The following is a 14,689-nucleotide window of genomic DNA, read 5'->3' on the forward strand; positions in this document are numbered from 1 at the left end:
TCCTAAGAGAGAGACCACCCGTTGGTGAAAGGCCAAGGAAGGCACGGAGCAAGAGATTATAATAAACTGATTTAAGTTCAGTCAATTGTTTTCAGGAAAGTACTTCCCAAGGTTATGGAGATATTGTAAAAGCTTTAGAGCCAGAGCAAAGGCAGACGAGTATGATGAATTATGAATCTAAGTTGTAAAAGTTGTCAAGATTCGTTCTGAGGGCACGAATCCAGAATGACGGGATGTTTGAAATCAATACTTATGTTGTGTTGGTTCATGAAATAATGATAAGAGAAAGGAAAATAAAAAGAAACTGAAGTGGAAAGGAATATAAAGGCAGTAGAGTGTGAGGAATGATAAAGGAGTTGGGTATGAGGAAACCCTAAAGACTCGTAGCAATAGAAATAGAAAAGTATATAATCATCAGGATGAGGGTGATTCACCATGAGTTAAAATTGATGGTGGAAGGCATAAGAGATACATATATTTTATCCCCTGTAAGTTGGGAGGATTCGAGGAAACCTTGAGATAGTTCGAAGGATAAATAATAAGACGCGGATAGACTGAGGAGACAAGGAAGTAAGAAATTAGGAAAATTGGATGAAGGAAGTGACCTTCAAGAATATGAAGTGTAAGACCGGTGGCTTGATACCCAGAAAGGGAGACGCCAGGTATGAAAGATATCCCAACATTGAGATGACTGTTGAGATAAACAACAAAAGTAAATAAGGAATTATTAAGAAGAAGTTCGCGTTGAACACGACCAATATCTTCCAGAACATCCTTGTTATCGTTACCAAATTAGGCAAGAAAAGCGGATAACCTTTGTTATCTTTTGGAGGCCATATCGATTGACCTCATTTTGAATACATGTGTTATTGTGAAAATTAGGCATATACTATCGAGGTGGGAATAATTGAATAAGATAATCTATCAAGGATATATGACTTGATCTATCCATGGAAGGATGCATGTACCTTTTTAAAGGTAGAAGTAAGGATAGAACCTCGATAACTTGAAATGAATCCTAGGGGAATGCATAAAGATTGGCATTTCGCCCTTAATAGGGACATCATGAGTTTTGACAGTATGAATTGGAAAGGATAAAGGTAATAACAACCTTTAAGGATCAGTGGAGAAATTTTTCAGAAGTATATAGACAATGATTCTGGTATTAATAAATGGTATCTTGATATGCCCTGTATCTAGGGAATACATGAGGAACGATTCAAGGATAACCTTAGAGATTTTATAAGGAGAAAGGTAATATTCAAAGTTCTCAAGAATAGAAATTTTGATAAAGGAAATGTGACGTAATTATAATAATGCCAAGTGGGGCACGTGTTAAACCACAAGAAAGTATGGATCGAACCAGTAAAGGTCAAAATTGTTCAGGACAATTAGGACCTAAGATAAAAGATGTCCTAAGTATGATCGAGAGTCAGTCGTGACAATGATTAACCTCTAAAGACTGAGGCAATAACTTATGGAAAAATGGTGATATTTTTTTACTCATCATATTTTAAGAAAAACATCTTCACACAAGCAGTGATTGGAAATGAGGTAGAAAATTTAGTGAAGGTGGTTAAAATGACATTGATTGTAAGGAATTATTACTATCAGGAAGGGCCAAAGAGGTGGCCGACACTTTAAGAGTAAGAAGACAATTATCGGCGCTCGTGCCAGAAGAATACAATGATAATGGTTAAAGCCGTGAAGATTGTATTATGATTTGAAAGATTGACATTCCTTCTGATGACTGTGCAATACCCAACTGTAATAGTAGTTTGGTAAAGGTTTAATTCGTATAATCGCCATAAGCGGGCTATCTATCTTAGAGGGTCATATCTTAAGATAAGCCAGGACCATGTTACGAAAGGACTAAATGAACCTTTGAGCTTCATTTCTCCTAATAAAGACATATGGTTAATAATGGTATTATTTTATCTGCTTCATGTCATATGTACGTCAAGTTCAGGAGTGTTCTTCATGAATCATGAACGGTGATCATGTTACCTCCTTAGAAGAATTCGATACGATATGTATGGACTCCGTATGGTTAGCTATTAAGACTTCATGGAAAACAAATGACTACAGTAGGTCAACGGTGGACCATAGTAATACAGGAATGATTCTACGAGTAATGAGCCGATTACTTACAACCGTGAGAGTTGTATTGGAATGGAGGTTGAGATTGAGTACCACTAATCGGGTCGTGGTAGTGTATAAGTTATCATTGATAGACTAATTAAGTAGAGTATCTACCTATTGAATATTTATTCCCTCTTATGAAAAGAGAGTGGTATTACTATATGAGGAAGGTTGCGGTGCAAGCATAGAATTCTAGTAACGATGATGTCTAGAATGAAATCCCATATTCGATTTTTGATGTCAAGGGAGTTTCAAAGGTGATTGTGTATAAGTTTGAGCAAGAACATGGGTCCATAGAATGATGGACAGAATATCAAAAATATTTAGGCAGGTGAAATACGATGTTATAATACCTGATGTTGATATATATACGCATATGTTTTGTTCTCCTATGACAAACCTCTATAATTCAGATGTAGGTTCCAGGCCAGATATTTTGTGGCAGTATATTTTTTTCATATAAACAATTCTCTTCAATTCGTTATTTTCTCTTCTTTTCATTTCATATAAGCTGAGAAGAACAACCCTTCCAGAAGGGGAGGTATTGCCGAATGACTATCTATCTGTGTGATAGAAGCCTAGTAGGATACCACATGTTGTTTAATTGCTTGTCAAGTACTAAAGGCTGGCCACCTTCTTTACTAACTATGCAATAGAACAAGTGTTCATGATCATAGTGATCTCTCAACAAATTCATTTACTTCTATATGATGGATCAAGCTTTCGAAGATGGAAGCAGCTAAAGGAAGTAGTATCAGTACGGTGGTATTCCGATTCTAACGCGTTCGTGATACTAAGGTTGACGTGGTTATTAAAAGGTTATAGAATGCTAATGAGCAAAAGTATAACCAGTATAATATTAGGAACGGAAGGTAGTAGCGATTACCAATTGGAAAAGAATGGGTATTGAGAAGCAAAAGCTCTAATGCTAAAAGCTATAATGAGAGTCTGTGCAATAGACTTGAAAGAAATTGGAATGATCACTTAACACGGATTGAGTTTTCTTACGACAATAGATCATATGTCATTATCGAGATGTTGCCATATGAGATCCTTGAGGGAAGACAATGTCGATCTCCCTTATGTTAGGATGAAGCTGTAGAGCGCAAGATGCTCGGACCCGCAGTAGTCCAAAGGACCAGGGATATAATAGATCTAATCAGAGGACGGCTGGGAGTAGCCCAAGATGGACATAAGAAGTATGCTGATTTGACAATGAAAGGACAAAGAGTATGAAGGAGGGAACCTTGTATTGTTAAAAGTATTCCCTTGAAAAGAATTGATGAGGTTCGGAAAGAAAGGAAAGCTAAGTCTATAATTTGTTGGACCCATGGATATATTAAGACGTATTGGGAAGCTAGCATATGAGCTAGCCCTACCCCCGAACATGTAGCAAGTTCTTAACGTGTTCCACGTATCAATGTTAAGGAAGTGTAATTCGGATGCCAGATAAATAGGGGCATATGAGCACATAGACATGCAACCCGACGTAACCTATATGGAGCAACCAGGAAGGATTATAGAGTGAAAAGGAAAAAGTGCTTAGGAGAAGGGTTATCAAACTATTTAGAGTTTGATAGAAGAACCACAATGTGGGAAATTTACTCGAGAGTTAGAAAGTGCAATGTTAAGAGAGTATCCCTATTCATTTTCTATCTGATTCCGGGACGGAATCCTTTTAAGGAGGGGAGACTATAATAACCCCAAATTTTGGAATTTTTGAAACCCTTATGAATAGTGATTTTGCAGATTATGCTGAATGAGAAAACTTTTCATGCCACACTATGTAGGGGTTTTTCTATTGTTATTCTGAGATCTTATTAGTACTTTATATGGGATATAAGTGTATGTAAAGATCGTCAGAATCCAAATCCGAACACTTTGATTTTTCCTGAAAATCCACCAGATACCGAAAGAATTGAGTATAAGGTAACAGGATAAAAAGGATTTAAATTCAAGGATTTTAAGAGAGGATCATAAAAGGATTATAATGTATTGAGAAAGGTTAAGGAAACCCCAGTAATAAGATCCCGGGTATGATCCCTCAACCGATAAATGAAAACGAAAGTTAAGCGAACCGTATAACAGATCAGCGGTCATTAGGCAAACAATTAGGAAGTTAATAAAGGAGGTTAGGGATGATGAGGTCATCCAACCAATAAGGAGAGGGCAAGTAAGAGATGATGACACAATAAGGTGATGCAAGCATGACATAGGGAAGAAGGAGGTGTGGTTGGTTTATAACCACACAAATATAAGGTTAATAAGGTAATTAACCAAAAATCAAAACAAAACCAACCAAGCTAAGCTAAACAAATCACAAACACAAAAATCTCTCTTTCTTCCAAGCTTGCTCTCGGCTTTTCCCTATTTTCAAGAAGAAGAATTTCAAAATTCAAGTTCCAAGCTTCCTTAATTGGTAAGTTAATTATCTAGTACTCCTTATGCATAGATATAGATATCCCATGAGTTTAAGCTTCAAATTCCTTTACAATCTCTTCCAATAATTCAAGGAAGAAGATGGTGAATAGTAACTTTCAAAAAAATAACTTTAGTTTTCTTGAATTTTATGAAAGTTTAAGGTTATACAAGCAAGGATCAAGGTTCTTTAGGCATTCAAAACTCTTGTGTTGTGTTAAGAAGCTTCAAGAAGGTATAAACTCCAAACCCTAGCTTTAGTTTTGAGTATTTAGGAATGGTTATGATTGATATAGTATATGTAAAGCATGAAGTTTGTTTGTTTAGAGTTTGGGTTGGAGTGGTAGTGAAATGAATGTTGAATCTTGTTGATTTGTTAAAGGAATTAAGTATAGTTTAAATTCAGGATGAGAATAACATAAATTGGAAGAACTTGAGGTGTTGGGACTGTTGTAGTGTGTTTTGGAGGGATGTTGGTTGTATGAATGAATTGGGATTGATTGGTGGTCGATTTGAGATGGTATAAAATTGGGAAATCGCGTAAACATAGTCGTCGTAATGTCCGATTTACTTTAGACTGCTTTTGTTCATAACATTAGGACCCGAGAACTCCCTGCTAGGTATTGACCATTGCCATATTTAGATAGTTCATGTTATGAGCTTCGTTTTGATATGTGGTTCATTTGATTCCAATGTACAATTTAGGAGAAACGACCGTTTTAAGTAACGGCGTTTCGCGAACGAACCATTACCACTTGCCTTACTTTGAAATATTGGTTAAAGACTCTAAATGACTAATTGGAGTATAAAACATTTATGGAAAGTGTAATAGGCAGTTGGTAAGGCACTCGCGAAAGAATCGCCTTAAAACTCTTAATGGTTAATTTATTAAAAATGGTGGAGCCGAGGGTACTCGAGCGATTTAAGTGAAGCATTAAGCGCAAAGCGAGCATTAGAGTCTAGAGTGGTTACAGTATAGATTCATAAGCGACTTTGGTTTAATTGCGACTTATATGTTGTTTATAGGTTGCCAGACTCGTCCCAGGCCTTTTATTACCCCCAGTCACTCAGGCAAGTTTTCTACCCGTTATACTGTTGTGGTGATGTATATATGTATATGCATTATCTTGTGATAGATGCATGTTGGTTAATTAGCAAATTTTGCGATATATTGAGGCATGCTGAGATAGTATATATATGCATGTCTATTTCGTAATCTGGTTATCTATCTGTTGATTTCAATGCTTATAAGTTGCATAATACCTATGCTAGAGATAAGCAATAGTTGCGTATACCCTTAGGATAGGGGACCCAAAGGTGAACATTTTCTAAAACCGGGAGTCGATGTTCCCGAGTATATTATATATATATATATTTATATATATATATATTGATATAGTTTCAAAACTATTAATCGAATAAGGTTTATTCGATAGCTTTCTATTATTTAATTAATATTACTTGAATATTCATTCGAGGACTTATGACTCCTGTTATCTTATTTAATGAATATTATTACGAATATTCATTCGAGGGCTTATGACTCAGTTTATATTATTTAATGAATATTATTTGAATATTCATTTGAGGATCTATGACTCCGATTATTTGCTGAGATATATTCTTTATTTTATTAAAGAATAAGGTGTCGATAATCAAACTTATCTTTGATTATTCAAATAAAGATAGTACTTTCGTATAAGTATATCTTTGGTTATTTAATACTCACTTTAAGTATAAGTTTTACAACTTCTACCTCAATTATTTGTATAAAGATTATTCTTTATGGGAATATTATTTAAATAATAATATTCAGATATTTTCTAATATATTGGGACTGATTTACTTTATTAAATCAGCATTACTCCAAACACCCTTTAAAGTATTTTCGAGTCTTTAAAATGATTTTTAAAAGTTAGAGCGGATCCCAAAACTCATTTTTATATATTTAAGATCTTCCTTTTTAAAGGGGATTTAAATACTCGCTCAAAACCTGGGGGATCCGGCTCTGTGGTGTATTTTATATTCGCAACAAGGTTGCTGTTTTGATAAATGAATTGATTACTTACCCAACGTTCGGGAAGTAAGTCTAGCTATCGAGTCGGCATAAGCAACATGGGCTCAGTGGGCGTCCATGATAGTGTAAGTGGCTCAGTGGGAGTCCATCAAATGCGTAAGTGGCTGAGTGGCAGTCCAGCATAAGGTCCTATTGCGACCAGGGTGATGACCAGTGGGGAATTCGTCCATCTACTAGTAGAAAAGGTTACTTATTGGTATCTTTTCCTGATCATCAAGATATCGGGTTTATGCCAAAATTCTTTCCTTTCCAAATTTATGGAATATTGCAACTCTGTTCATACTTTACATGACAGAGGTTTTCAGGAAATGTATGGGAGATATATATATATATATATGAATATATTTATATATCGGGACTTAATGAAACATCTCGTAACTTCATTATTTATAATTATATTTCAAGGATTGAATCTATTCAAGTTTTTTTTGTGGCCTTATCTGGGTGATGAACTTTTGAAACTGATTATAACTTGAACGGTGGTAGTTCAAGTAATATTCGGATATAAGTATATTGGAGTATCTTGTAACTTCATCTTTTAAACTTATATCTAGTAAATGATTATCTTGTGCATGTCAAAGATTTTCAGAAAAACGTTGAGACAAGGTTAGATATATGAGATCACCTTGCAACGATATTTTTATACAGTTATAAACTGGAACTCTGTGTATATTATACACGTCAGAGGATTTCAAAGATTGTGAAAAGTATATATGTACATATACTGAATATTATGCGACTTCATCGCATTAAGATATCAAACTTGGTTCATTTCTTTTGACCAAGACTTTCATGAGAACCCTTTTAAGGTGTATTGGCATATAATTGTGGAATAAAACGACTTGTGATTATTTTTGGATATTCATCTCTGAGACTATAACTTGTGGTGTGTGTGTTTATTGTGGGGTCACAGTACAGAGTAGTTGATTATTTATTAAGATTGGGTGTTATTAAGGGAAATGGAACTCGTGACAACCCGGATCCCCGACCCCGGATTTGGGGGTGTTACAATATTTGTTCCTTGAAATGGACAAGACATTTACTGGCCCAAACAGGTCCATGTGAATAAGTTTCAGAGGTGCACTTATAGAATTCACAGATTTTGACTTGTGACTTGATCTTTTCATCTTTCCTTTCTGACAAGCTTCACAGACTTTTAGTTGAGCAAATTTCAGACTGGGCATGTCTCTCCCAAGCTCCTTCTTGACTAAGGTGTTGATTGCTTTGAAATTCAAGTGAGATAGCTTCTTATGCCATAATTTGCTTTGCTCTTCTGATGCCTTGGTGTAGAAACAACACACTCCATCCTTATTTGTTGAATCTAAGTCTGCAACAAACAAGCTTCCCTTTCTTACTCCTTTAAGACCAATTTCACCAGTCTGTTTGCTAATAAAAGCACAATCTTCTTTGTTGAAAACAACTTGAAAACCTCTATCTGTAAATTGACTAACACTTAGAAGATTTACTTATAATCCAACAACTAGTGCTACATCTTCAATGACAATATTTCCAGAAATAATCTTGCCATATCCCATTGTGAATCCTTTGCTGTTGTCTCCAAAGGTCACCAAGTGGCCAGCCATCTCCTCAAATTGTGATAGCAGTGCCTTATCACCTGTCATATGCCTGGAACATCCACTATCAATGATCCATATGACCTTCTTTCCTTTGCCCTGCACACAATGAGGATTAATTGTGTTTAGCTACCCAAGCTGTGTTGGGCACTTTCTTCTTGTTAACTGATTTTGCAGAAGTAGAATGTGAATTTTGAGATAAAATGGAATTCATAGACTGTTGAGCATTCTCCCTTTCAGATACAGAACCAATTTTTGATTCTATGAGATTAATTCTCAATTTGTGGCAACTCTTCATCACTTTCATGTTGCAGGGAATGCAGTCAAACTTGTCACAGAATGAATAGGGATCATTAGCCTTAGCTTTATTGTACTTGCAGACTCCTTCAAGTGTATTGCTAACAGTCTTTTTACAAAGATGAGTTAGGTGATTCATTGATCCACAGTTCTCACACCTCTTTCTGGGAGCATCTGCAACATAAGCAAAATTATTGCTTTTGTTTATCCCAATCTTTCCATTTCTATTCTTCTTCTTTTTTTGACCTGTTCAGCTTTAATCTCCTTCACAGGCTCCTTAGTTTCTTGATTGGCCTTTGGTGTTTCAACAAGGATGGAAGACTGAGTTGTCTCATCATTTTTCTTTTCCTTGTCCTCATCAGCTATCTCCTGTTTGATGATCAACTCTTCTTCACTGAAGTTCACTTCACATGCCTTGAACAAAGGTGATTCAACTTTCTTCAAAATAATTGGAACATCCTCAGTTTCAGTTGATTTTCCTTTGTCACTGACAGACTTCTTTTTGTTGTTCAAACCCTCATAATCAAGACCAATGGCAATGTTTGCACATGGCTTGTTCTTTTCATGATATTGGCCAATCAAATCAGAAGCATTTTTGAAGGATTTCAGCTTCACTTCATTCTTCTCCAGCCTTTCTCTCAATACTGCTTCAATTTCACTTGCACACTTTAATTTGTTCTTTAAGTATGCATTTTCTTGCCTAGCAGCATCAAGCTCAACCAACAACAATTCAGTCTCTTATTTTTCACTCTCAAGTTTTTCATTGATCTTTTTCAATCTACTAACTTCCTCATTTGCAGCAACCATGCTTGTATGAATGTGGAACATTTCTGTGCTCATCTTTTCAACAGTTTCCTTATATTGACTCACATTTAAATCAATTGTAGTAAGAGTTGATACCTGTGATTTAGATGATGAAGAGTCTCCTTGCTCCAAGGCCATGAGTGCATAGTTTCCAACTTCTTAATCTTCATCATCATCTGAATCATCCCAGCTCTTTCCCTCAGCAATATAAGCTTTCCCTTGTTGCTTCTTTAGAAGAGCATCATACTTTGCTTCCAATTCAAGATAGGCTTCGTCTTTCCTTGCCTTCTTGGGTTTCCTACATTCTGTAGCAAAATGTCCCAACTCATCACAGTTACAGCACCTTATGTTTGATCTATCAACAGATCCAGTTTTGTAGCCAGTTTTGCTATCAAGAGTGTACTTCCCTTTTCCTGTCCAGCTGCTGTTTTTGTTGAAGGACTGTCCTTTGCTCTTGAAAAATCTTGGTTTCTTCACTCTAATGTTAAAGAATTTTCTAGCCAAGTAAGCCATAGATTTGTCTAGCTCATCAAGCTCATCAAGAGTGTAGAAGTCATCTTCTTCATCCATTTCCAGTATGACTTGCTCTTTAGTGTCATTGACTCTTTTCTTACTTGTAGAAATTTCTGGAGTTTGGGATCTTTGCTCATAATTAGAGGTCTGGCCATCTTTCACAATTAGTGCACTTGAGCCGTCCAGTACATATCCTTGACCAACCCTTAATGATTTCTTTTGAATCATGTCATACCCCCAACTTAACAAACAAAATAAATATAACTATTACAATATTTAAAAGAAAGTAATCATAACGGAATCCAAAATCTTACAATTTAGGGTTTGGAACAGCCCAACACTACCATCTATTACAACTGATTTTAATATCGAGTCCTCACACAAAACTATCTATTATTCTACCTGAGCTCGGACATACGCATCGGTGTCACAGGTCTTACATGATGTTTGCTTGAATCTAACCATAGCTGCTAGCTGTAATATCAGGATAAAGCAAGGAGTGAGCCAAATGCTCAACAAGTGCTAAACAATACGGTACAAGCATAAATCGAGATATATATAAAAGAATGACAATGTGAAGACATAACCAATACTAACAAGAGATAAAACTTTGGGTGATGGCATCATTTGCTTGAATCAAAACATTTTCAAAATTATAACTTAAACAAAATCATTTTATGACGCTACAGATTACAGCCGGTGATCAGCCGTGAAGTAATCCCGAACCTCGCTGGGTTCTAAAACATTAATGGGATCCCTAGGCAACTTTTAAGCCTACAATATAAATGTGGAAATGACTCGCGTTTCAGTCCAGATCCACTATTCAAGAAAACATTTATCCCTTTTGGGATTGAAAATCCACATTTTAATCATTGCAAAAACTGATGCCGATTGATAATAAAATCTCTTAAACAGTAAACATTTTATCAAGGGATTATAGATCAAATTTGAACACTGGAAATATGTCACAAAATGCCAGGGCCATGATCTACTAGACTTTACTTTATTAGGGTAATTGAAAAGTTTCCATATACAAGAACTTTGACAAGGTGTTCTAGCAAGGATATTGGATAATATGAAAGAATAATGCCGAACTAGGCTTAAAGCAAGGATTGTAGAAAAGGTATAGGTATTATAACATCAAGAAGATAAGCATCAAGGGTTAAGGTATAAAGAAAGTGATCATTAGCTTAAGGTATATCAGGATGTCAAACTTTAGGGTAAGGACAGGGTTATCAAACAATCATGAACAACTCCAAAGAATATCTGGTTTTTAAGTATCAGGGTAAGGTTTCTATTGGGGTTCAAGCATTAGCGTGAGATGTCAAGATTTTAGGAATCAATAGTATGTTGATCAAGAGGATCAAACAAGAATTATAACAAATCTTTATTTTTATCATGGCATTCCAATTACTTTGATGTACTAGCATGATACGACCTTCGATCTACTTGCAATATGAAAGTGGGGGTTCATGGCATTTTTATATAATATGAAAATAGACTTAAGAATCACTTGGTTCTAGTATATCAAGATTACTCAGGATACTCGCATCAATATATGAACTAATTAACACACATTTCAGTGTAAACGAAAAATAGGTTGAATCACTTGCCTTGAGAAAGGCTGGTCTGGACTGGCTGGTAGGAGCAACTGGAAGCTTTACTCGACCTTTATGGCAAGTTTACCCTCGTCTCGAGATCCTACATAAATAATAATATCCTCATTATAATATATTCTCACCAACTCACTACTATTTACAACACAAAGGGCATTTAGGCCTATATGCACGCAATTTATATTCACCTTATAAATATAATAGTACACATAGCCTATAACGACTCGTGAATTTTTATTTATTATTTTATACTCGGAGGTGTAATAAAAGTTTAAGTAAATAAATAAAAGTTGTGTATTGATTTTGGCAGCGGTTATTGATTGTTATTTAATTATTTATGATTTGTTGATATGTGGGATTGGAATTATGTGATTTATTGGTGAGTTATATGATTTTATTTCGCTTGTAAAAGTAATTTTATTGTAATTTTAATTCCATAAATATTTGGGTTATCTTTAAAATTGGTTTTCTAATTTTATAATTTCAATAATTATTTTTTGGACTTTATAAAATTGAGAAATCAATATTTTGTTAATTATTCATTTTTTAAATAATTTTCTGAGTGTGTTAAATGCTAAAATCCATATTTAATTATGGGAATCTTTAAAAATTATGAAACTTATATTTTATTAAGTTCAGATTATTCTGAGAATTTTAAAATTATTTTGGAAATTTTCGGAAATCATTTTCTCCGCGCGTTGTTTCGTTATTGGTTAAAAAGCGGGTATAAAGCGTACCTTAAAAATTGTTTAAAAATTTTGAAATTTACGTTTTTATTTACTTCGAGATATTTATAATATTTTAGCGTTGTTTTCGTAATTTTTTGGTGCATTTTGATGTGCAGCTTGTTCGTTATTTTAAAAGAAAACAAACCAGAATTTAAAAAGAACGAGACAGGTATACGTGTAATTCTTGCAAAGGGTTAAATTGCTGAGTGTCCATTTCTTTGATACGTGGCTTGCTATCAGAAAATCAAAAGAAAAAAAAATCAAAAGGGGGGTTTCCCCTTTTCACTGTGTTGCTCGGCTGTTGTCTCTCTCTCAAAATCTCTCTTCTCTCATCTCTCGTTATCTCTCTCCCTCCTTATCTCTCCTTTCCCGTTTCTTTTTCCCCTTCTTTCTTTATTTGTTTCCGGCGTTCTTCTCCGGTTTCCCCTGTTACTCAGGTTTCGCCGCCGCCGTGCTTTTGCTCCGGTGAGCTTGGTGACTCTGTTGCTCAGTTGGTTTATGCATATATATATATGTGTGTGTGTGTGCTCTGTGTAATGGTGTATATGTGTGCGTGATTATGTTTTGTGTGTGTGTGTTGTGATGGTTGTGAGGCCGTGTGTGCGGTGGACGACGGTTGTGCAGTGTGTGCAGCTGTGTTCTTGGTTCTATGTTGGGCTTGGTTCTGTGTTGGGCTTTCTGTGCTTTGGGCTTGCTGTTGGGCCTTATTTTGGGCCTCTACGGTTGGGCCGAACTCTGCAGTTGGGCTTGATTGTTATAACTTCTAATTTTTATTTCCTATTTTCTGCAGGGCTTTTGATTAATATTGATGATATTAATTATATATGCAGAGTAATTTTAAGGATTAATCGGTGAAATTTTGCGCTGGAAACCCGAGAATTTATCGGGTACCCGCGAAATTTTGTCGCCGTTTGCGATGACTTTTTACAAGCGAATGGTGGACCGTGATGATTTATTCTGAGTCCTAAATTTTATAAATAAATAAAAAAAATGATTTGCGTAAAATATTTTCGGACTTAAATAATTAATTGTATTACGAATTGTGTTGTGGTGCAAGTTGTATGGAACTGGTGAATTTGATAAATATAAATTGTTGAGATTGTTGACGTCGATTGTAATCGACGGGTAGTCTTATAAATAAATAAGATGTTGTCAAATTTCCTAAAAATATATATTCGAAAATGTACATAATTACATTCTACATATTACCCCTAACAATATTTCCGACTACGTGACTAGGTGATTACAGGTTTGTGTGTATAATAATAATACGAGTCGGGTTATCGAATTGAATTGTTAGAATTTGAGGATATCAAGCATATCGGTGTAACTGATTAGGGTATTCTATATTTGTAGATTCCGAGCGAGTTTTCTCAGGACTAAAGTCAGCTTAAAAGCTACTTAGGGTTTTGTAAAGCGTTGCAAGGCAAGTACCCCTGACCATTCTTTTATGGTTCAGTATATGTGAATAACTAAATGTTTTACTTTCGTTATGGAACAGAAACATTTTAATTTACGTATCCCTTATATTTGAAAGTGTTGTTTAAATGATGTTTTGGGGAAAAGTAACTTATGAAAACAACTATCTCTAAACGTGATTTAAATGAAAAGAGGATTTGAATAGTGTGCTGTGATAGAATTGATTTTTGAAAAGAGATAGGTAAAAGTGACGATTTTGAAAACTGGATTAAAACGATCAGATATGGGATACGTTGGGGCCAGAGTAGGCCTATTGAGTTGGCGTAAGAGGCTAATTCGGTTGCGCGCACTGTATAACCGATTAGTCCAGCAGGTCAGAGACCTAGCTAGTCTCTGAGTTCCGGAACAGGTAATTGAAATGGCAGTTGGAGCCATGAATAAGATGGCAGTTGGAGCCGTCTAGTGTTGATAGCCTGATCAGCTGTCTTCACATATCCATTACGTATCTGATTTGGATTTTGCGATTCCCGTAAGAGTACGGGTAGTTGATACAGTGATTTTATAAGAGTCACTAGTATGCTAAAATTAGACTCTGGTGTTTTTATTGCACACTGCTACGTTGTTTTAATGAAGCATGCTAGTTAGTGATATCTGGTTTTTCTCTAAATTTTGTTGTAAAATGTTGATATCATGATTACAGTTCTGTTCCTATTATTGTTGTATTACTGATTTATCATGTTATTCATATTTTGGTACTGCTGATCGATTATGCTCGCCCTTGCAAACTGTTATGTATATCTCGCAGATGCCTAGAAGATCAGTCAGGCCGACCTATGTTCCCGCCCCTACTGGACCCGTCTCATCTGAGGTAGTTTGTATCAGGCCATGAGGTCTGAGGAGTTGCTGAATAAAGTTTGTGTGTCTTAGATGTTGAATAAAGAGTCTGTAATAATGAGAACCTGAATTATACTTGAACCTGGATCGGATCTTGGTTCGGGGTCGAATTAGTATATTTTAATAATAATTCTGTTGTTTATATTTTTGGTAATTGTGTTTAGTGACGTCAACTCCTGACCCGGGGTTGAGGCCGTCACATAGCCA

The sequence above is a fragment of the Apium graveolens genome, chromosome 8 (assembly GCF_009905375.1).
Source record: "Apium graveolens cultivar Ventura chromosome 8, ASM990537v1, whole genome shotgun sequence".
In the NCBI taxonomy this organism is placed as follows: Eukaryota; Viridiplantae; Streptophyta; class Magnoliopsida; order Apiales; family Apiaceae; genus Apium; species Apium graveolens.